This window comes from Balaenoptera ricei, chromosome 12 (assembly GCF_028023285.1).
Source record: "Balaenoptera ricei isolate mBalRic1 chromosome 12, mBalRic1.hap2, whole genome shotgun sequence".
NCBI lineage: Eukaryota > Metazoa > Chordata > Mammalia > Artiodactyla > Balaenopteridae > Balaenoptera > Balaenoptera ricei.
This window is the reverse complement of record NC_082650.1, coordinates 81,019,716-81,045,637: the sequence shown is the minus strand read 5'-3', so window position 1 is coordinate 81,045,637 and position 25,922 is coordinate 81,019,716. Positions and strand designations below refer to the sequence as shown.

Below are 25,922 nucleotides of genomic sequence, written 5' to 3'. Positions count from 1 at the left end.
ACTTAATTGATGCCTATTTAGCTCTTTGTCTACTTGTAAAATATAACCAATCTATATACAAGGAAAATCTGAACAAAATCATTACCATCTGTGTTTAATGTTTAGAAAGTTGTTTTTCCCTTTATATTTAATTCAGGTTTACAACCTCAAAGATTATTCATTATGAATTTTACCTTTAATGTATTCTTCAGAATTGTGCACCTGTGACACCTAATAAATTTATGCACAATAATAACGCTTAACAATTATATGAAGCTTTTCATCTTCAAAGCATATTATGCACATTAGGAAATTCATCATCTCAACACTGTATGAGGAAGGTAAACATTGTTATCTCCATTTTACAGATAGAGAAACTTAAAGAGACAAGTCATCCATAGGCGTAATTAGAAGGGAGCTTTAACTTTGTGTATGGGGTAGGGTTATGCAATATTTATATTCTATTTCTAAATTTATAAAACTGAGAGCACTAAACTATTATCTTGAAATTTTTCTATACCTGAGTCCCTACCCTTGCCCCAAATGCACACACGTATTCTCCAAATATGGTGTAAAGTTTAAAAATAAATTAGAGATAATTTATCTATATACCAACTCAACTTCCTCATAGTTTTTAAGCAGGTTCTATACTGTAAAAAAAAAAAAAAAAAATTACTCACTATACTTAGTGGTAAGAGGCCTGACTTGTGCCTTGCTTCTTGCACTTAACCTATCAAATTGTTAAGAATTTTCTTCTTCACGAGTTTTTATGGAAAACTGAGGATTCTTATGTTTTAAGAGGTTGTCTATTGAGACCCATTCCCAATGCAATGATTTGTATTGAGTAACTTCAACATTCATGGCACTATGCAGCTATTTATGCATTCTGTTTTAGTTTCAATATTTTTTAAAGCATGTAAACGCAGCTGTTTTCCAGGCATGTCTGCTTATCAACATGTGTCATTCATGTTCACAATGATACTGAATCCATTGTTATGACACTAACACGAATTTACAGAAGATGCCATGACCTGTTGAAATGGTTGTGTTGAGAAACATGGCCTTGGAGCCCAAATGAACATTTAATTGCAAGAAAAGATCACCACTGTCTTAGGAACGAACTCCAGTAAAGAGATTCATGTGCAGGTTTTATCAGAGACTGTTCATCAGAGGAAAAAATACCTATGAGGGAGCAAAGGAAACAGGATTGGGTTGAAGGAGAAGCTGGAATGTAATGCAGTAACAGTAGAGACTAAGGGGTGACTTGAAGCTGGGATGGACCTTTAACATTGTTCCAATGCTGGGCAAGGACGCTGGGTCTTATATCCCCAAATCAATCAGTCATAGGATTCTGGATGTCCCTGTGGCAGAAGCATAATCTGGGTAACGCAACTTCCTTCAGCCAGAGGGAAACTTCCAGAGAGGAAATCAATGCTGAGCTATCAGTGGCCAACAACATCCTCTACACTAATGCATTAGGTATCAAGGTAAGAAGCAACCTTTGCTCTGATTCCCTAGCCCAGAGATAAAGCCTGGGATCCAGTAACACTCTCATGATGTCTGTGTCAATGCAGCCTTTAAAGTTGGCTAAGAGAAGGTGTGAAAAGATTGGGAGGGTGGGCACCCAGAATATATACAGCACACAGGGGAACATGCTTCTACACAAAATGATTGCTAAATCTCTCTCCTCAACACACTGGGAAGACACAGTTAATTTACTGGCCAAAGGAACCATGACCAAGACGTTGATCCCAAAGGACTGAAGCAGGAATAAGTTTTTCCACAAAGAGTAACTTTGAAAAAATATTCCCAGAAATTTAAAGCTGAGCCAAAAATAATGATCGTGTAGCATCAAACACAGGGAAAGCAGGACTAAAAATGAAGTCCTGGAGACAGGAGCAAGCAGGAGTAAATTCAGGAGCTGAATGAAATAAAAAATGAACTAGAACACTGGACAGAAAAGAATATGGCCCTGGCAAAGGGTCATGAACGGTTTCGGAGTATCTTCAGACTAGCCTTATTGGACATTGAGCATAGGTTGTGGTACAGGGTTCGGGCAGAGAGTTATGGGATAGACTTTTATGGAAGAGGACTTTTATGTGCAAAAGAAGGCCCTTACTTGCTGAGCACTCATCAACCTATAAGCTTCACCCAGGAACTACATAATGCCAACGATATGAAAAAGAAGGGCAAGTTCAAACACATAATGAGAGAGTAGGGAGGAGAAGTGAAGTTAAGATGGAGAATCATCTTGCTATTTTTATGAAACCATTCTCCTCTGTCATCGAGAAATCTGTAGATGGAATCTGGGTGCCTGGATAAAATTAGGATAAACAGCTCTGTTCTTTAATCTCCTAAAGGAAGCAGAACATTCACATCTCATTGATAAGCCTTCTGTCTTTTTCAAGCAGAATACTGATCATGAGGTCAGCAGAGAGATTTCTGCATTTGGTTGTCTTCAAAAATGTTAGACCTTTTAAATTGCTTTGGTAGAGTGTATGCTCTGAAGCTTAGTACAAAGAAAGCAATTGCTCAAAGGAGTCGAACTAAAGGATCTGTTACAAGGAGTGTGTAAATGAGTTTTCAGTGGTTTAAAGAGGTCATTCCGTTGGACCTGTTATAGGCTCTTACAGGGCTCAGAGAATTTACTAAAGTAGGAAAGTATTTCAAACACTAGTTCCCAATAAAGTTGATACTTTATTCAGTGCATTTGACCTCTGAGCCTGACAATGATTCTTTTAAGTGGAGCTTAAAGTGCCATCCGTAGCATAAAATATAAGGTATGTGGGTGTTACAAAAAGCATGCTGTCTTTGTGTGGGATGGCTCTGGGGGGAGTTAACTACCCACAGGATCTTTTATCTGTGAGTCACAGTTCCTGACAAGGGCAGTTTCAGAGTGACCTTCAATAGACATGAACAGTGAAGTCAATGTGCGCTCTTTGTTCGGAGTTTAGGGGACAAGTCGCATATGGCCAAAGTTCCCAGCACAGTTTGTCCCAGTTAGCCCTCTGTTTCTAAGCCTCAGCAAGGAAGCCCGGAACTGAAATAATTGGAGAATATTCTAGTTTGCAGGCACAGAAGAGACCACATATATTAAAAATGAACTAAGGTAGCGGATAACACTACTCTTCAAAGATGCGGCAGGTTGGAGGAAATAGTGGATGCAAACTTAAAGCAAATATTCAGTAAGATGCATTTATGGGAATTTTGATTTCCTAGGAATAACAAGTTCTTATTATGCAGTGAAAAAATTAATCGAGTCATAAAATTTCATAGCTGGAAGAGGCTTTCAAGATGGCCTTGTTCTCTTTTTTCCTAATAAAGAAACTGAAATGCAAAGAGGTAAGTTGACTTGCCCAAGGTATCTCAGCTTGTTAGAGGCTGGCTTGGAACTAGAAAGCAGGTTTTCTAGACCCTTCCAGTCAGGGTCTAGAACCCTGACTTGGCCCCTCACTAGAAGAACTGCCTGTAAGGCTGTAACTAATAAGGGAATCAGGTCTCCAGGTTTGCTTTATCTCAATCCCAGTCATTGATGAGAACACGTGCATTTACTGGGATTGAATCATTACAAACTTAGTAAGAATATATAAAGTTTACAATTTCTTACCAGAGTAAGAACAGATGCTCTTATTGACATAAATTCCCTAAAGTCAGGACCCCCACTGTATCCTCATCTGTCCTGTCACTGTAGCAGATTAAAAAGTCCTGAAAATTCTCTGACATTCTTCCCATCTGAAGGCAGGGTCTATGTCTCCTTCCATGAATCCAAGCTGTGCTGTGATTGCTTTGGCCAAGAGAGTATGGCAGAATAACACTATGTCAGGTCTGAGTCCTACCTCAGACAGCTTCTCCCTTGGTCTTTAGAGCCTTGGGCCACTTTATAAGAAGCACAACTACCCAGCTATGCTAGTTTGCCAGGGCTTCTGTAACAAAGTACTACAAACTGGGTGGCTTAAACAACAGAAATTTATTGTCTCACAGTTCTGGAGGCTAGAAGTCCAAAATCAAGGTTTAGGCAGTGTTGGCTCCTTTTGAAGGCTGTGAGGGAAAATCTGTCCAGGGCTCTCTCCTTGGCTTATAGGTGGCCACCTTTTTCCTGTGTCTCTTCACATCATCTTCCCTGTATGCGTGTCTGTGTCTGAATTTCCCCTTTGTATAGTGGCACCAGTCATATTGGATTAGGGCCCAACCTAATGATCTCATTTTAACTTGATTACCTCTATAAAGACCCTGCCATCAAATAAGGTTACATTCTGAGATAATGGGGTAATTAGGACTTCAACATATGAATTAGGGAGATATCAAACCTGTAACACAAAACCCATAAAAACAACTAAAGAGAGATGGTATGGAGAGAGAGGACATCATTGAGCCCCACCTTTCACCCATCCTCACCAAGAAACCAGGCAGGCATGTGAGGGAAGACATTTTGGACTCTGCGGACCTTTCTAACAGTATATACCAACCTGCACTGATATCACAATAGGATTGTTTACTAACATCAGTTAGTGTTAACACAGTGCTTTTAGCACTAGGTAATCTTGTTCAACTAAAAGCTTATGTGAAAGTCATACTGATAAAAACTGAATGTTTATGGATAAAGTAGGGGCAGGTGGGGATCCTCTATATCAGCATCCTTGTCATACTATCCTGTAGAAAATACTAGAAGACTTCAAATAAACCTCTGGTTTCCACACAGCAGCATTATTAGAGTAAAGTAGATGCTCTTGTTTGAGCTTTAACATGCTCTTTTTCTCCTCTCTAAAGGCTGGCTGACAGACATCACAGGAGAATTATATGCTAACTCCAAAAGAAAATATGGGTGACAATGATTTTGCAAGTGCCTTTATCCAGAGACTCCTGCTTTGAGATTATGGGGCACTTGCAAAATTAATCATCTCAAAGCAGGAGTCTGGATAAAAACTGGATTGGAGAATGTGACTCAGAGCTAAAAACAAAGTGGGGTACTTTTCTCCTCTTGCACTGAAGAAAAGACAGAGGGCTGTAGAGGGCAAGTTCTAAGCTGACTTATTCACTCATCATGAAGAAGGACAAGCGGGCCAGTCAGGCTGGATGCAGAAAGTAAAAGAAGAAAATGTGAAGGTTGGAGAAGAGATGGATGTCTCTGCCAGAGGAAAAGTTCCTGGCCTCCCTATTGATCCATGACATTAAGGGAAAGAGGAAGTGTGAGGTCTGGTTTCTGCCCTTGACACCATGCCTCCAGCCTCTGCTAACCTGGCCAAATGGATGTACTGATTCAGACAAGCCTGATTGGTGAGCTCTGCTTCTTTGAGAAAGACTGTATCCCAGTGTGGAGAAGGGGGCAGAAGTATACTTGCTCACACTCTTATCCTCAATGGAAACAGGAAAAATAAGAAGAGGAAGGAGAAAATTTTCCCCAAGAGTTTGGCCCCAAGTAGACTTAAAGGAGAGAATTGGTATTTGTTGAAAAGCGGGATGGATTCTGTTCTTGGTTAGAGGGGTAGGCAGGATTATGGCCCCCAAAGATGCACATGCCTTAATCCCAGAGCCTGTGACTATGTTATATTACATGGCAAAAGCAAAGTAAGGTTACAGATGGAATTAAAGTTGCTAATTAGTTTACTGTAAAAAAGGGAGGTTATCCTGGGTTAACCAAATGGGCCCTATGTAATCATGGGAGCTCTTAAAAGCAGAAGAGGGAGGCAGAACAGAGGAGGGAGATGGAGAGATGTAACACCCAAGGCTGACTATGCCAACCTTGAATCTGCAGGAAGGGGGCTCCTAAGGGCTGAATTGCACTCCCATCAAAGTTCATTGGTTGAAGTCCTAAGCCCCAGTACCTCAGAACATGACTACATTTGGAGGTAGGACTTTTCAAGAGGTAATGAAGTTAAACTTTGGTCATGAGGATGAGCCCTAATCTAGTATGACTGGTGTCCTAATAAGAAGAGGAGATGAGGACACAGACACACACACAGAAGGCAGACCGTGTGAACACAGAGGGACAAGGAGCCCATCTACAAGCCAAGGACAGAGGCTGCTGAAGGAATCGATCCTGCCAACACCTGTTCTCAGATGTCTAGCCTCCAGAACTGTGAGAAAATAAAACCGTGTTGTTTAGGCCATCCATCTACATTACTTTGTTATGGTAGCCCTGGCAGACGAATACAGGGCAATGAGCTGAGGAATAAGTGGACTCACCCCAGCCTCAAGCCGCCTCCACACCTCACCCTAGACTTATTGCTAAAGGAAGGAAAAGAGGAAGAACCGCCAGCATGCCAAAATAACCCCTTGGGGGGAACAGCTCACAGAACATCAAAATTAGCACCAAAGCTCAAAGAAGTTCACAGAAGCCTCAAATCAGTGAAGTCAAGAGCATGGGTGGAGGAAGAAAACTGACATTGTTTTCCGTCATGCCTCAGTGCATAATGTCTATGGAATAAAACACTTGTACTTTCATCTTTTGACTAATATTAAGAAAAAGCTGAGCTATGGAATGGGAGTGGGGGATGTGGGATGGGGAATGGGGGAAAGAAAAAAAAGAAAATAAATGTTTTTAACAAGAAAAACCTGGAGAGACCTTCAAGATGGCATAGGACTAAGATGTGGAGATCACCTTCCTTCCGACAAATACATCAGAAATTCATCTACATGTGGAACAACTCCTACAGAACACCTACTGAACGCTGGCAGAAGACCTCAGACCTCCCAAAGGCAAGAAACTCCCCACGTACCTGGGCAGAGCAGAAGAAAACAGAAAAAACAGAGACAAAAGAATAGGGATGGGACCCACACCAGTGGGAGGGAGCCGTGAAGGAGGAAAGGTTTCCACACACTAGGAAGCCCCTTCGTGGGCAGAGACTGCAGGTGGCAGAGGGGGGAAGCTTCGGAGCCACGGAGGAGAGCGCAGCCACAGGGGTGCGGAGGGCAAAGCAGAGAGATTCCCACACAGAGGAGCGGTGCCGACCAGCACTCACCAGCCCGAGAGGCTTGTCTGCTCACCCGTCGGGGCGGGCGGGGGCTGGGAGCTGAGGCTCGGGCTTCGGTCGGATCCCAGGGAGAGGACTGGGGTTGGCTGCGTGAACACAGCCTGAAGGGGGCTAGTGTGCCACAGCTAGCCGGGAGGGAGTCCAGGAAAGAGTCTGGAACTGCCTAAGAGTCAAGAGACCATTGTTTTGGGGCGCATGAGGAGAGGGGATTCAGAGCGCCATCTAAACGAGCTCCAGAAACGGGCACGAGCTGCAGCTATCGAGCGGACCCCAGAGATGGGCATGAGACGCTAAGGCTGCTGCTGCCACCACCAAGGAGCCTGTGTGCAAGCACAGGTCACTCTCCACACCGCCCCTCCCGGGAGCCTGTGCAGCCCGCCACTGCCAGGGTCCTGTGATCCAGGGACAACTTCCCCAGGAGAACACATGGCGCGCCTCAGGCTGCTGCAACGTCACGCCGGCCTCTGCCGCTGCAGGCTCACCCTGAAATCCATACCCCTCCCTCTCACGGCCTGAGTGAGCCAGAGCCCCCTAATCAGCTGCTCCTTTAACCCTGTCCTGTCTGAGAAAAGAACAGATGCCCTCAGACGACCTACATGCAGAAGCGGGGCCAAACCCAAAGCTGAAACCCAGTAGTAGTGCGAACAAAGAAGAGAAAGGGCAATTTCTCCCAGCAGCCTCAGGAGCAGCAGATTAAATCTCCACAGTCAACTTGATGTACCTGCATCTGTGGAATACCTGAATAGACAACAAATCATCCCAAATGGAGGCAGAGGACTTTGGGAGCAACGGCAGACTTGGGGTTTGCTTTCTGCATTGAATTTGTTTCTGTTTTTATGTTTATCTTAGTTTAGTAATTAAAGTTTATTATCATTGGTAGATTTGTTTATTGATTTGGTTGTTCTCTTCCTTTATATATATATATATATATATTTTTTTTCCTTTTTCTATTTTTGTGAGTGTGTATGTGTATGCTTCTTTTTGTAATTTTGTCAGTATAGCTTTGCTTTTACCATTTCTCCTAGGGTTCTGTCTGTACTTTTTTTTTATTTTTTGAGTATAGATTTTAGTGCTTGTTATCATTCATGGATTTGTTTTTTGGTTTGGTTGCTCTCTTCTATCCTTCTTTCTTTTTTTTTAATTACTTTTTAATTTTTTTAATTATTAATAATTTAAATTTTTTTTTAATTAATAACTTTATTTTATTTTTTCTTTCTTTCTTTCTTTTTTTCTCCTATTTCTTCTGAGCTGTGTGGCTGACAGGGTCTTGGTGCTCCGGCCTGGTGTCAGGCCTGTGCCTCTGAGGTGGGAGAGCCAAGTTCAGGACATTGGTCCATCAGAGAGCTCCCGGCTCCACGTAATATCAAATGGCAAAAGCGCTCACAGAGATTTCCATCTCAATGCTAAGACCCAGCTCCATTCAATGAGCACCAAGCTACAGTTCTGGAGACCCTATGCCAAACAACTAGCAAGACAGGAACACAGCCCCATCCATTAGCAGAGAGGCTGCCTAATATCATAATAAGGCCACAGACACCCCAAAACACACCACCAGACGTGGACATGCCCACCAGAAAGACAAGATCCAACCTCATCCACCAGAACACAGGCACCAGTCCCCTCAACCAGGAAGCCTACACAACCTACTGAACCAATGTTACCCACTGGGAGCAGACACCAAAAACAACGGGAACTATGAACCTGCAGCCTGCAAAAACGATACACCAAACACAGTAAGTTAAGCAAAATGAGAAGACAGAGAAATACACAGCAGAAGAAGGAGCAAGGTAAAAACCCACCAGACCAAACAAATGAAGAGGAAATACACAGTCTGCCTGAAAAACAATTCAGAGTAATGAGAGTAAAGATGATCCAAAATCTTGGAAATAGAAAGGAGAAAATACAAGAAACGTTTAACAAGGATCTAGAAGAACTAAAGAGCAAACAAACAATGATGAACAACAAAATAAATGAAATTAAAAACTCTCTAGAAGGAATCAATAGCAGAATAACTGAGGCAGAAGAAAGGATAAGTGACCTGGAAGATAAAATAGTGGAAATAACTACTGCAGAGCAGAATAAAGAAAAAAAGTATGAAAAGAATTGAGGACAGTCTCAGAGACCTCTGGGACAACATTAAATTGACCAACATTTGAATAATACGGGTCCCAGAAGAAGAAGAGGAAAAGAAAGGGACTGAAGAAATATTTGAAGAGATTATAGTTGAAAACTTCCCTAATAAGGTAAAGGAAATACTCCAGGAAGCACAAAGAGTCCCATACAGGATACATCCAAGGAGAAACATGCCAAGACACATATTAATCAAACTATCAAAAATTAAATACAAAGAAAAAATATTGAAACCAGCAAGGGAAAAGCAACAAATAACATACAAGGGCATCCCCATAAGGTTAACAGCTGAACTTTCAGCAGAAACTCTGCAAGCCAGAAGGGAGTGGCAGGACATATTCAAAGTGTTGAAATGGAAAAAAACTAAAACCAATATTACTCTACCCAGCAAGGATTTCGTTCAGATTCTATGGAGAAACTAAAACCTTAACAGAGAAGCAAGAGCTAAGAGAATTCAGCACCACCAAACCAGCTTTACAACAAATGCTAAGGGAACTTCGCTTGGCAAGAAACACAAGAGAAGGAAAAGACCTACAATAACAAACCCAAAACAATTAAGAAAATGGTAATAGGAACATACATATCGATAACTACCTTAAATGCAAATGGATTAAATGCTCCAACCAAAAGACATAAGCTGGCTGAAAGGATACAAAAACAAGACCTGTATATATGCTGTCTACAAGAGACCCACTTCAGACCTAAGGACACATACAGACTGAAAGTGAGAGGATGAAAAAAAGATATTCCATGCAAATGGAAACCAAAACAAAGCTGGAGTAACAATTCTCATATCAGACAAAATAGACTTTAAAATAAAGACTATTACAAGAGACACAGAAGGACACTACATAATGATCAAGGGACAATCAAAGAAGAATATTTAACAATTGTAAATATTTATGCACCCAACATAGGAGCACCTCAATACTTAAGGCAAATACTAACAGACATGAAAGGGGAAATCAACATGAACACAGTCATAGTAGAGGACTTTAACACCCCACTTTCACCAATGGACAGATCATCCAAAATGAAAATAAATAAGGAGACAGAAGCTTTAAATGACACATTAGTCCAGATAGACTTAATAGATATTTATAGGATATTCCATCCAAAAACAACAGAATAGACTTTCTTCTGGAACATTCTCCAGGATAGATCATTTCTTGGGTCACATATCAAGCCTTGGTAAATTTAAGAAAATTGAAATCATATCAAGTATCTTTTCCAACTACAACACTATGAGACTAGATAGAAATTACAGGAAAAAATCTGTAAAAAATACAAACACATAGAGGCTAAACAATACACTACTAAATAACCAAGAGATCACTGAAAAAATCAAAGAGGAAATCAAAAAATACCTAGAAACAAATGACGATGAAAACACGACAACCCAACACTGATGGGATGCAGCAAAAGCAGTTCTAAGGGGGAAGTTTAGAGCAATACAATCCCACCTCAAGAAACAAGAAACATCTCAAATAAACAACCTAACCTTACACTTAAAACAATTAGAGGAAGAAGAACAAAAAACCCCCCAGAGTTAGCAGAAGGAAAGAAATCATAAAGATTTCTTCATCAGAAATTGATGAAAAAGAAATGAAGGAAACAATAGCAAAGATCAATAAAACTAAAAGCTGGTTCTTTGAGAAGATAAGCAAAATTAATAAACCATTAGCCAGACTCATCAAGAAAAAAAGGGAGAAGACTCAAATCAGTAGAATTAGAAATGAAAAAGGAGAAGTAACAACTGACATTGAAGAAATACAAAGGATCATGAGAGACTACTACAAGCAACTATATGCAAATAAAATGGACAACCTGGAAGAAATGGACAAATTCTTAGAAAAGCACAACCTTCTGAATCTGAACCGGGAAGAAATAGAAAATATAAACAGACCAATCACAAGCACTGAAATTGAGACTGTGATTAAAAACCTTCCAACAAACAAAAGCCCATGACCAGATGGCTTCACAGGTGAATTCTATCAAACATTTAGAGAACAGCTAACACCTATCCTTCTCAAACTCTTCCAAAATGTAGCAGAGGGAGGAACACTCCAAACTCACTCTACGAGGCCACCATCACCCTGATACCAAAACCAGACAAAGATGTCACAAAGAAAGAAAACTACAAGCCAGTATCACTGATGAACATAGATGCAAAAATCCTCAACAAAATACTAGCAAACAGAATCCAACAGCACATTAGAAGGATCATATACCATGATTAAGCGGGGTTTATCCCAGGAATGCAAGGATTCTTCAATATACGCAAATCAATCAATGTGATACACCATATTAACAAACTGAAGGAGAAAAACCATATGATCACCTCAATAAATGCAGAAAAATCTTTCGACAAAATCCAGCACCCATTTATAGAAAGTAGGCATAGGGGGAACTTAACTCAACATAATAATGGCCATATATAACAAACCCACAGCCAACATCATTCTCAATGGTGAAAAACTGAAACCATTTCCACTAAGATCAGGAACAAGACAAGGTTGTCCACTCTCACCATTATTATTCAACATAGTTTTGGAAGTTTTAGCCACAGCAATCAGAGAAGAAAAAGAAATAAAAGGAATCCAAATCGGAAAAGAAGAAGTAAAGCTGTCACTGTTTACAGATGACATGATACTATACATAGAGAATCCTAAAGATGCTACCAGAAAACTACTAGACCTAATCAATGAATTTGGTAAAGTAGCAGGATACAAAACTAATGCACAGAAATCTCTTTCATTCCTTTACACTAATGATGAAAAGTCTGAAAGAGAAATTAAGGAAACACTCCCATTTACCACTGCAACAAAAAGAATAAAATACCAAAGAATAAACCTACCTAAGGAGACAAAAGACCTGTATGCAGACAACTATAAGACACTGATGAAAGAAAGCAAAGATGATACAAACAGATGGAGAGATATACCATGTTCTTGGATTGGAAGAATCAACATTGTGAAAATGACTATACTACGCACAGCAATCTACAGATTCAATGCAATCCCTATCAAACTACCAATGGCACTTTTCACAGACTAGAACAAAAAATTCCACAATTTGTATGGAAACACAAAAGACCCTGAATAGCCAAGGAATCTTGTGAAAGCAAAACAGAGCTGGAGGAATCAGGCTCCTGGACTTCATACTATAGTACAAAGCTACAGTAATCAAGACAGTATGGTACTGGCACAAAAACAGAAATATAGATCAATGGATAAGGATAGAAAGCCCAGAGATAAACCCACGCACATATGATCACTTTATCTTTGATAAAGGAGGCAAGAATATACAATGGAGAAAAGCAAACCTCTTCAATAAGTGGTGCTGGGAAAACTGGACAACTACATGTAAAAGAATGAAATTAGAAAACTCCCTAACACCATACACAAAAATAAACTCAAAATGGATTAAAGACTTAAATGCAAGGCCAGACACTATCAAACTCTTAGAGGAAAACATAGGCAGAACACTCTATGACATAAATCACAGCAAGATCCTTTTTGACCCACCTCCTAGAGAAACGGAAATAAAAACAAAAATAAACAAATGGGACCTAATGAAGCCTAAAAGCTTTTGCACAGCAAAGGAAACTATAAACAAGACGAAAAGACAACCCTCAGAATGGGAGAAAATATTTGCAAATGAAGCAAGTGACAAAGGATTAATCTCCAAAATTTACAAGCTGCTCATGCCGCTCAATATCAATAAAACAAACAACCCAATCCAAAAATGGGCAGAAGACCTAAATAGATATTTCTCCAAAGAATATGTACAGATTGCCAACAAACACATGAAAGCATGCTCAACATCACTAATCACTAGAGAAATGCAAATCAAAGCTACAATGAGGTATCACCTCACTACAGTCAGAATGGCCATCATCAAAAAGTCTACAAACAATAAATGCTGGAGAGGGTGTGGAGAAAAGGGAACCCTCTTGCACTGTTGGTGGGAATGTAAACTGATACAGCCACTATGGAGAACAGTATGGAGGTTCCTTAAAAAACTAAAAATAGAACTACCATACGACCCAGCAATCCCACTACTGGGCATATACCCTGAGAAAACCATAATTCAAAGAGAGTCATGTACCACAATGTTCATTGCAGCACTATTTTTAGTAGCCAGGACATGGAAGCAACCTAAGTGTCCATCGACAGACGAATGGATAAAGAAGATGTGGCACACATATACAATGGAATATTACTCAGCCATAAAAAGAAACGCAATTGAGTTATTTGTAGTGAGGTGGATGGACCTAGAGGCTGTCATCCAGAGTGAAGTAAGTCAGAAAGAGTAAAACAAATACCGTATGATAACACATATACATGTAATAAAAAAAAAAAAGAAAAGGTTCTGAAGAACCTAGTGGCAGGACAGGAATGAAGACACAGATGTAGAGAATGGACTTGAGGATATGGGGAGGGGGAAGGGTAAGCTGGGACGAAGTGAGAGAGTGGCATGGACATATATACACCACCAAATGTAAAATAGATAGCTAGTGGGAAGCAGTTGCATAGCCCAGGAAGATCAGCTCAGTGCTTTGTAACCACCTAGAGCAGTGGGATGGGGAGTCTGCGAGGGAGACGCATGAGGGAGGAGATATGCGGATATATGTATATGTGTAGGTGATTCACTTTGTTATACAGCAGAATCTAAGACACCATAGTGAAGCAATTATACTCCAATCAATTTGTTAAAAAAAAATCAAGGGTGATTGTACTGAGGTAAGAATTGCTTGTCATGTTGGATGAACCCCAAAAGGACATTACTATTGAGAAAAATGTGAGAAAGGTAATAATGATAAGAAATAAAATTGGAGTGGGTGTCAGTCAGTGACCAAACCTGTTAGATGTTTGTGGGCCAAAGAATAGAATTTTGCTCTAAGTGTGATGGGAACCCATTGGGTTTTGAGCATGAGTAACATATTCAGTTTGATGTGTCAAAAAGATAGCTCTGGGAAACCATCAAGAAAAGGAAAAGACAACCTACGGACTAGCAGAAAATATTTGCAAATGTTGCTACCGACAAAGGATTCATTTCCAAAATGTACAAACAGCTCATACAGCTTAATATCAAAAAAACACAAACAAGCCAATCAAAAAATGGGCAGAAGACCTAAAAAAAATTTCTCCAAAGAAGACATATAGATGGCCAATATGCCCATGAAAAGAAGCTCAACACTGCTAATTATTACATAAATGCAATTCAAAACTACACAGAGGTACCACCTCACACTGGTCAGAATGGACAACATTAAAACGTCTACAAGTAATAAATGCTGGAAAGGGTGTGGAGAAAAGGGAACCCTCCTACACTGTTGGTGGGAATGTAAATTGGTGCACCCACTGTGGAGAACAGTATGGAGGTTCCTTAAAATACTAAAAACAGAGCTATCATATGATCCAGCAATCCCACTCCTGGCTATATATCTGAAAAAAATGAAAACTTTAAATAGAGAAGGTACATGCACCCCAACATTCATAGCAGCACTCTTAACAATAGCCAAGACAGGGAAGCAACCTATGTGTGTATCAACAGATGAACGGATAAAGAAGATGTGGTATATATGCACAATGGAATACTACACAGCCATAAAAAAGAATGAAATAATGTCATTTGCAGCAACATGGAAGGACCCAGAGACATGATATTAAATGAAATGTCAAACAGAGAAAGACAAGTATCATATGATATCACTTATATGTGGAATTTAAAAAAATGATATAAATGAACTTATTTACAAAACAGAAATAGACTCACAGACATAGAAAACAAACCTATGGTTACCAAAGGGGATAGCGGTGGATGTGGGGGGAGACATCAGGAATTTGGGTTTAACATAGTCACACTACTGTATATAAAACAGATAAACAACAAGGACCTACTGTATAGCACAGGGAACTATATTCAATATCCTGTAGTAACCTATAATGGAAAATTATATATATGCATATATACATATATAATGGAAAATTATACATACATACAATATATATATTTTTAACTTAAATATAGTTTAATGTGATTTTATTATGTGTAAAAATATTGTTCTGGGAAGGGTCCGTAAGCGTCACAAAATTGCCAGGAGTCCACAGCAGGAAAAAAAAGTCAAGAACGCCTTTATCTGGCATATTCCAGACAGGCCGCTCCACCAGCCAGGTCCTGGAGGGAAGACCACAGGGAGTGCAGCTGCCCCTGACTCTTCAGTTATATGTAACTTCCGTTATATGTATAATTGAATCACTTTGCTCTATACCTGACACTAATAGAGCAGTGTAAATTAACTATACTTCAATTTAAAAAATGGTTAAACAAAAGATAGCTCTGGATGTTATATTTAGAATATATGGGGGCACTAGAGGCAGGGAGCATTTAAGAGGCTTCCGTACTAGTTCAGACTTGAGATGACGATGGTGTGTAGGAGACGGGGTGATGGAGGTGATAAGGCATGGGTGGATTTGGAATCTAACCCCTTCTTTCCCGAAGGCTACCTTTTGGAGGCCTCCTTCTTCCAGGTCAGGCTGGGCTGCCGGGTCTTTTGCTCTGCCAGCCTGTGGCTGAGCTGTGGTCCAGCAGCTGCTTTTGCTTTCTGAGTTGGTGCCACTGACCTAGATCTTTCGTTCCTTGGTTCACTGCTCCATTTTCCTGGACTTCCTAAGAAAATGTGCATGAAAAAACTTGTCAGATTAATCTTCAGCCTGAGGTTTGTGTGTCACCACATTTAATTGATAGTTTGGCTTTTGTACAAAACTCATGAAAATAATTTCCCTCAAGGCTTTGAGTGTATTTGTCCATTGACCTTCAATATTTGATGTTGCTTGTCCTTGACAACCGTATTTTCTCTACTTTCTAAAGGTCATTTATCTTCTTTTCTAAATGTTTAGCATCATTTCTTATTCCTGAAATAACTCAGACATTTCACAGTGATGTATCTGGTAGTAGGTCTTCATTCAGTGATTCATGAACTGGGCAACTGGTGGACCCTTTTAATCTGAAGACTTTTGTCCTCACTTAATTCTGGGAACCTCACTTACATTATTTCTTTGCTACTTCCTGTCTTGTGTTTCCTATATCATCTTTGTGGAACTTCATGTTTGATATCGAGACATTTTATTGATCTTCTAAAGCTTCATATTTCTTCTTTCTTTTCCTCTTTGGCCATTGTCCCATGCTGGCAAATGCTGGATCACAGCTTTCTTTGTCCTGCTTCATCAACCAGTATCCCTGAATTAGGTATATATTAGTTTTCTATTGTAGTTATGACAAATTACCCTGAAGATAGTAGCTTAAAACAGCACAAATGTGTTATTTTACAGTTCTAGATGCCAGAAGTCCATTGCACATCTCACAGGACTAAAATCAAGGTGTCACTAGGGTGTCACTTCCTTTCTGAAAGCTCGAGAGGATAATCCGTTTCCTTGCTTTTTCCAGCTTCTAGAGGCTGCTTGTGTTTGTTGGCTCATGACCCCCTTCTTACATCTTCAAAACCAGCAGTGTTGCATTTTTCTCTCCAGCCCTGCACCCTCCTCCCAGCCCCACTTCTGTCTCTGTCCAAAGCCAAGAAAAGTTCTTTGCTTTCAAGGACTCATGGGATTAGATTGGGCCTACCTGAATAATCCAGAGTAGTCTCTTATCTCAAGATCTGTAACCTTAATCATATTGGCAAAATACCTTTTGCCATGTAAGGTAACATATCCACAGGTTCTGGGGATTAAAGTGTGGACATCATTGTGGGCCATTATTCTACCTATTATAAAACGTCTCCTAGAAATGTATTGGGCTCTGTGTCTGCTGTTAACCCCCTTCTATTTTCTTCATGACTATTGGCATGTAAACCATTTTATATTATCTTATGATCATTTTACTGTGGTTCTGGGAAGAAGAAGAGGTAAATAGATGAGCTAAGTGTGGCATCTTGAATCAGAAGCCTTTCCCCAGGAGTTTCTACTGTCTATTATTATTTAAAAACCATCATATAGGAGCTTAGGTATAGGGACAATAAAAGAAAACTTTTTGTAAAAATTTGTGAATGTACTTTGTATTTGCAAAACTATTATTTGCATTTTTCTTTTTATTGTTCTCTGAGTTTCAACTTTATTATACATGGAATTACTTTATTTAATCTACTTAATTATAATTAATACTATCACTTGGGCCTGACTCTTATCAAGCCTTCTTGTATATTTTTAACATTTTAAAGTATTCTGTACATATCTGAGTGCTGATACACTATTTTTTTTGTATTTGTGTGTGTGTGTGACTCTGTATATTTTTAGGGGGAAGTCGTATGTTAAAGTGGTACCAATTATTTTGCTAGAGATATAAAAATTTCTTTCAAACTGACTTTTAAATTTAGAATGAAATTTGTCATAAAATACTTAGTCCAACCTTATAGTTGTATGTTAGAGGGCACAAAATGTTCTCTTCAGTGTGACTCTCATCTGTAGATACCACTTCCTTTAACTCAGTGAGAGGACCAGCCATCCTCTCTCTCAGGCAATGTGAAAATGGCTCAAAACCGGTTAATTGGGTACTTATTTGTACCTTTTGATGTTTCAGAAAATATTTCAGGAAATTTTCAAAACTACTTAAATTATAACAATATGATGTTAAAATGAATATTATTGTGACCTACAGATTTACCATGATTGGGCCATAGTTTAGTGCTTTTCCATAAACCAGTTGCAAAGAATCCTTTTCACTTAACAAGAGTCGCAATATCCCCTGGATAAAAAACAAATCAATTTCTTAAGAGAATTACAACTATTCTTTAAACTAGGATCAGGCAGAATTTTATCTTGAGGCTGTGTAAAGAGAACTCTTTGTGATTTAATCAACAGCGTTCTCACAATTCAACAAATTTCTTAGGGATCTTTTTTAATAACACTGTCAATAAAGCTGATGTTACCACACCTAAACATAATTTAGTAACAATTCTTTGTGTATATGTGCAGGGGGGAGGTATGGTGTAATTCAGTGCTAGTTAGATATGCATCTCTTGGCTGACCTTGAAGAGGACTAAATTCCCAGTACCTAAGCCATTGCCCTGAACATAGCAGGTAACAACAAATCTTTGTTCAAGGTGATAATTTTGTTATCATGTTTAATACATGTTCCCATGATAACATGTATTGTAAAATGCATAGGAATGGTTCTCCTGCTTATACAGGGCTTACCCTAGAATCTTGTTATAGGGACAAATTCAAATATGCTGCCCTCATTCCTACACCCATGGTAATGCAGCAAAATGATGTCTTCTAACCCAGGCATGGTCTGAAAGATTGCTCCTCAAGGTCAGCCAGCCCATATTTCATAATATCCATCCCAAAAGCACAAAGTTGATTTTTCAAATATCTCTTTAACATGTCTATAGAATTACCCACAAGGCTTAGTTCTGCCCATTGCTAACAGATATGATACTCCTGTGGGGTAGGAAGTTACCCATAAAGAAATTAAGATTCAGGATGGTTGAGCCCATTGACCCAGTTCATTGAGTCTAGCAAGTGGCAGCTTGGAATTGAACTCTGGTCTGTCTGACTTCACATTTCATAATTTTAACCATTGCTATGTGCTGAGAGAGCTCCTGTAGGGCTTGAACTATATGTTTCCTTCCAAAGAAAGAGCAGGAAAGGGCACCAAAGACAGAAGGAGCCATAACAACCTCATAGTCAATTATTCTGGAAATGCAGATGTTTTAAATCTGCTCTGATGCTCCCAGGTCTCAAACCTTATCTCTGCTGTCTTGTGAGCTGGCCTTTCTCCATGCCAACCTTTGTTTTTGTGCTTCAAGAACAGCATGTCTGGTGTACCTTTCGACTTCCTTTCATTTGTTTTGTGTGCTCTCAAGTGGTATTTAAGTTGACAGCCAGGTCCTCCATCTTCTCAAGGGATTATAGGTGTCAAACTCCTTTCATCTTTGTCTGTGCATTTTCTTAAGTGATAAAGGATCAAGATGGCTCTCCATCCTCCTCTCTCCCCTGTAGTCCCCTGGCATTCTCAGTGAAATGTTAGTTGGAAAACTGCACTCCTACAGTTGGTGGTGAGATAATTGAAATTCAGTGCAGCAGGGAGAAAATCAGTTCTGGAGGCCTATGACTTTGTAGATTCTTTGTTAGAATTTTGACCCTAGGTCTGTACTAGCCACGATGGGGAGAGTTAGAAGAGGGGAACACAGTCCCCTGGAATGTTTTGAATTGAGATAATCACATCCCAAATCCTTAGGCCTGAGATGGCCTGCTTACCTTGCACACATCCCTCTGGTTTGCTGTTCTCCAGATGTTCTTTTTGATGTCAAGCCCTTCTGCAAAACACCTTAAGCAAACAGCATTTGAGGGTTAGACACCTAGTATTCATATTAATGTGAGAGTGTATCAAATACCGTTTCTTTTTAACTCTAAGCAGGCTGACATAACTGTTTCTTACACGATTTCCTCAGGCATACATGTTACCAGGATGCATTTGTCAGTGAAGTCAATCTATCATTTTTTCGTGGGAAATCTGGCTTTAAAAGAATGTTCTCTTCTGACAAGCATAAGAATGACACTAGCCAGAAAGAGAAAGTGTAATTTTAAAGTCTAATTTTCTGATTCATTGAATACAGTAGACATAGAAAGGAGCCCAAACTCACAATGTTATAAGATTTTGAAGAATATGAAAGGTAAAACGACATTGTTAATCTTCTTTGTATCTGTATATGATAGCCCTGGGACAGTGAAAGAATCATAAAAAGAAAGGAAATGGGGAAAAGAGGTCTGCAGTGTAAACTGATAAGCTTGTAAAACCTATGAGGTATAAGTGAAGTATCAGTTCCTTCTTCCCAAATTTAAATTTTTGTTTGTTTGCGTTTTTCTTTTTTTTTTGGCCACAGTAAACTTTCATAAAGAGTGATAGGGCTTCCCCGGTGGCGCAGTGGTTGAGAATCTGCCTGCTAATGCAGGAGACACGGGTTCGAGCCCTGGTCTGGGAAGATCCCACATGCCACGGAGCAACTAGGCCCGTGAGCCACAACTACTGAGCCTGCGCGTCTGGAGCCTGTGCTCCGCAACAAGAGAGGCCACGACAGTGAAAGGCCCGCGCACATGATGAAGAGTGGCCCCCACATGCCACAACTAGAGAAAGCCCTCGCACAGAAATGAAGACCCAACACAGCCATAAATAAATAAATTTAAAAAAATAAATAAATAAAAAATAAGAAAATAAAGGCAGAAAAAAATTAAAAAAAAAAAAGAGTGATAAATGGTATGTAATAGAAGGTGGTTTTTAATAAGGGGAAAATACTTGTGTCACCAGGGACAGAAATAAATTTAATATAGAATAATAATGTATTAATATGTACATATAATGTAATATGTAATGGAGAGGCATTAATATATAAAAAGGCTTTCTGACATTCGTGTTACTTTGTTATTTGCAAAATTAGGAATCAAGAATCTGATAGTTAGTCAGATTGCTAAAGTTCCTTGAAATTACTCAGGAGGTGCTGAGGCAACCAGGACATTTTGTTTTTTATTTGTTTATTTATTTTTTTCACAACTTTTTCAGAGTATAATTGCTTTACAATGTTGTGTTAGTTTCTGCTGTACAACAAAGTGACTCAGCTATATGTATACATACATCCCCATATCCCCTCCCTCTTGAGCCTCCTTCCCACCCTCCCTATCCCACCCCTCTAGGTCTTCACAAAGCATCGAGCTGATCTCCCAACCAAGACATTTTAATGCACAATGTCGAACATTCAATTTAAAAATTACCAATTATACCAAGGAACAGGACAAAGAGAAAGACCAGATAATAAATATAAATGAATTCAGACAATCCAATTTATCACAGCTGATAAGACACAGCTAAAAAAAAGAATTAGTGAACTTGAGGGTATGTCAATAGAAAATATTTGGACTGAAACACGGAAAGTAATTAATGGAAATATATACAAGGGAATTAAGGAAAAATGAAACATAGTGAAAAGATCATCAGACAAATGTCGTACATGTAGTTGGAGTTCCAGAAGTGAGAAAGAGTTTGAAGGAAGAAGCATTATTTGAAGAGACAGTGGATCAGAGTACTTCAAAATGGACAGAAGGAATTAGGCCAGAAATTCAAGAAGGGTTAGGAACCTTAAGCAGGATAAATCAAAAGTAAATCCTACTTAGATTCATCATAGTAAAAATGCTAAATAAAAAAAAAAAAAAGATAAAATCTTATAAGCTACCAGATGACAATAAATCAGAGCAAAACCAAGACTGATAGCAACAGAAAAAAACAGAAGCTAGTGGACAATAGAATGACACCTCTACCATGCCAAAAAAGACCAAAAAAAACCCCCCAAACCCCCACTGCCAAACTAAAATGCTACAGATGTCTTAGTGGGGGGTGCTTTTTTTCCACCAAAGCACTCAGTTTTTCTGATTTCTTTGAATTGACTTTTGATTTTGTTTTTCTTTTGTTTTCCCAATTACCTTCAAGTTGGGGGACTGTCCACCACAAACTTTACTAGATCAGTTCCATATTATTGTGCATCCTTCCCCATCACATTTGATATTAGAAAACAGAATTCCCAAATATTTCTTCTTTGGAGAGTCAGACTCAAACAAAATTGCAAAGTGAGTGAAATGTATCTCCAATGCCCTCCAGTCCTATTTCAGTCTTCCTGGCTTCCTTTTGGGTAACAGCCATACCAGAAGTGATACCTCACACTGTTCTGTCTTCTGTCTTCACAATAGAACCCTACAAGTCTTCTACAATTATCATCCCCATTTTATTTTACCGATTATGAAACAAGTAAGAAATAGCACCAAGGGCACACTTCTTGAATACAAAATTCAAACTCCATTGAGGTCTGACCTAGTGCTCTGGTGAGGTGACATCTTATCTGGACTCTCTCTTCCTGACACTGCCCTGCGCTGCCATCTCCTGCCCCTGTCCTGCCCTCTCAGATGCCAGCAATGCTCTCTAGGGCCCTTTTCCACCTTGATCTCTGAGCTAAAATCCAAATTACCTAACCCATGCTGCACTAAGCAATTGGTAGCATTCTAAGTAATTTGAGAAGCAATTTCAAGTAAAGGAACTCATCAGGGATAATAAATCCCTTGTTGAATTTTTTTGGGGAGGACTCTGGAACTCTCTAACACAAATCACGATTTTAAGTTTACAGTTTAAAGATCTTGGTCTCCAAATTTTGCTGTGTAGATTTAACACTGTTTTATGATGAATTAACTCTAACGGTGCAAAGGAAAAGCCATTCCTTTTAAATTCATCTCCCTCCTCTACCTCAATTCCCTTCACATAATTCATAAGCTACTGAAAATTTGAAGATCCTCTAGTGAATTCCAGATGCTTCTGCAATAATTTCCAGGCTCTGTAACTTTTGCTAACACTACTTCACTCTTGCAGCATTACCTTTTTAGCTGAAAGCTAGAACCTTTTGAACTAGTGCTTTTCACCCCGTGCTCCCCAGTGGAGGACTGCCACGTCACCCTCACCCACACCCACCTGGGTCAGCACAGCCCCGCTTATAGATCTTTTCATGTTTTCACCATGACACCAAGGGTTCAAGGGTAACACGTCCTGAAACCTTGATCTAGATGTTTGAGAACTTAAAAAATTTTCTTATATGATATGGCCATATTGTTTTTACTAACCCATTTTGACACTAAGTAATCATTGCTACTGATTTCTGAAGCACTTATTTTGCAGTGAAAGAATTAGAACTATTCATATATTATTCATGAAAATATGGGCTTTATAAGATAGAAGAATCCCTGCATTACAAATTATGATAATTATTCTAACTATAAAGAAAAAGGATAGTATTATTTCCACAAAGCGCCATAACAGTTTAGCTTTTGTTTATGTGTTGTTGTTTATATTTTGGTTTTGTTTGGGGGAGAAGGGTAAATAATATGAGATATCAAAAAAACCAAGCTGTGTCAAGTTTAAAGTGTACAATGTTATCATACATATATGTAATCATCTTAGTTTAAGACTAACAATTTAAAATGTAAAATTTACTAGTGTTAGAAAACAGATTTACAGTGGTTTTGTTAGAGAGATCTGTGTATTTATTAATATTCCTGTAGAGGGAAAAGATTCATGCAAATACATGGGCTAAGTACTGCAGATGCATGCTACATCTCTCCATGATATGAAAAATTCTTTACAGTTCCATGAGATGTGAATTAACTGTAGAAAATATTTTTTCCCAACTAACAACAAAATAAGGAAATATTTCTCAGAATTATCAAAACACTGTATATGTGTGTATGCTTGTATATATCTTTGTGAGGATTTGTGAGCTCATTATAAGGAGAATATCATTATTGTTTACTTTATGTTCTAGAGATTTTTGACAAAAAGAAGACAATGGGGACCTTTCTACAATTTATATTGAGCATATTAGGATGTCATTTTCAATGAAGTGTATACATATATATATATATGTGTGTGTGTGTGTGTGTATATATATATATATATATATATATATATATATATATATATATATATATATATTCTTCCAAAACCCGTGTGTTTATATTTGTTCTCTGCATACTTTCTGGGTTAAATTATTAGTTCCCTAAACTTTGGCATATTTAATTTTAGAGCAATTACAGTCTTTAAATTAGTAAAAGAAATGTTCATATATCATACTTTAATTCCCCTTAAATATGATGGTTCCACCTGGACTGGTATAAGATCACTTCAGCAATTCCTTTACCCTCTCCAATGCAGGAGAATCTCCTGATTGGTTTCTGAATTCTATCAGTTTGCATAACAAGAACATACCACTTGGACATTTTTAAACAAATCCTGGTTTGCTGTTTTTGTTCTTGTTATGCTAATTGTGATGGCTGGCTTTTTTTTTGTTTTTAATTAAATGAAGAAATACCACGTTCACATACAACAGTTAGTCTATTCCATCTTGTAAGATCCATTCTTTACCAGAAGTCAAATCTATTCGGGTCACTCAGTGGTGGCCCTCTCTAGGACATGTCAAGTAACTAAAAATAATGATAACAGCTGTGAATAAATATAATCAAAACAAAAGGGTCTACATGAAAAACAAAGCAAACAAAAACACCGTCCTAAAGGAAGAATACAATGAAAACAGCACATAGAGGAGATGCTTTAGCCGACCATTCTGCTAAAAAGTCTGCTCTGACTGAAGTCCTTTCGCGGAAACCTCCCATGGAACTTGTCAAATCCATGGAGGGGTTCAGATATTCCATCCTAGGTACCCTAAATTTGTTTTCTAAATTATGAAAAGAAACAGACGGAGCCATCATATTGGAAGACCCACGTGGCTAAGATCTGGCAAAGCCAGGATGCTCACGAGGTAGCATCCGATGAAACTTGAAATGAACACTTGTCAAAATTCTCCACCAGATGATCCAATCCATCACAGTAAGGGGAAAATGTCCACAATATTAAACACTGATGGATAAAATATTTACGGATAACAAAATATAGCCTCATCCACAGGTAACATAATTCTGGGAAAAAGTGTAAAAGCAAGGCATAGACTGGAACCATGCTCTGAGAGAACATTTGAGCATTTTTAACTGAATTTTATAAAATGACTTCCCTCTGGGTGATGAATATGCACAAATAATAGTATGCTTATTTTCTGGAGGGTTGAAATACTCCCTTGTTAAAACAACCACAGTACAGATTGTAGCTAAAAGACTTAATACCCTATTCCCAATGTAGAACATTCTAACCATTCTATTCAGTAAAAGGGGGCCATTTTACCAGCAGTTATTCATGAATTCTGCAAGGATTTGCCCCCTGCTCAAAAATATTCACTGTCTTCATTACTGTGAAACCTCTAGAATAACAGAAAGCATTTTAACTGGAATTGGTAAGTTATACTAATTAAGTCCTAATAGTGGAAGATCTTCAGAAAACCCCACAAAAGTCTATGGCTAACCCAAGATCCTCAGAATAAATAATGGCAATGGACAGGATGGAACTTACAATCAACACCACCAAAATACCTGAAACCACTGATTGTTACACTTTCCTTTGCACACTTTTATTATCCTTTTATTTGTATCTTTTTCCTTACAAGTTTATACACTTCTGATTTTTCCTACCATGTTCCTCTTATAATAATATAAACTTGCTTATTTTTAAAATATACTAGAACCAATTACCACCATAACACTCTAATAGCTCTTCCAAGTGATTGCTGGCCACCTAATTTGAAAAAAAACTAAGTTAAGGTATGTTACACTGACTTAACTAATAATTAATCTCTTGTAGATAATGCAAGTTTAGGGCACCAGAAAAAGGGGATAAGACATTTTGGGGATGCCAAAATGACTGTTTGTCTTAACAACACCTTAAAAACAATATACTTACAGCTTCACAAAAGTTGTTCACTTCTCTCAGGAAGCGCCTGTGTTCTTCATCTTGTGTGAAAATCAATGCTTTTCAGTGTTCACACAGAACCACAGTTTTTTGTTCTGCAAGGCTATTAGTTAGGCTTCCCCAAGTGGATGACTCCTGAATATCTTCTGTTGGCCTTCAGATTTATAAAGATCCCAAAGTTGTGAAGTTCTTTGTAGAGAAATAATAACTAGTGGAACAGACCACAGAGTAGTTAGGCAACTCGAGGTAGGCATAAAAAGTCTGTTCTATAATTTGAATATTGTTAATAAGTAATATAGCACAAAAATAAGTTTAAATTCCTTATATAAATCATTGGACAACATAGGATTTTCTTTTAGCTACTCAGGGAAAATCTGTGCTGTTACTAACTTATCCTATTGTATCTGAATTAACACTACTCATAAAATGAATCAATCTATATCTAAATGAAAAAGC

General features: G+C 38.6%; 1 long non-coding RNA gene across 1 annotated transcript; it reads right to left on the bottom strand.

The window, feature by feature from the left end:
• Positions 1–15,607: 15,607 nt before the first annotated feature.
• LOC132376441 (uncharacterized) lies at positions 15,608–25,664 on the bottom strand. Its single transcript, XR_009506300.1, has 3 exons — positions 25,458–25,664; positions 19,343–19,412; positions 15,608–15,755 (listed from the first exon to the last, which is right to left on the bottom strand). It is a non-coding gene; the product is annotated as an uncharacterized LOC132376441 (long non-coding RNA).
• Positions 25,665–25,922: the final 258 nt, after the last annotated feature.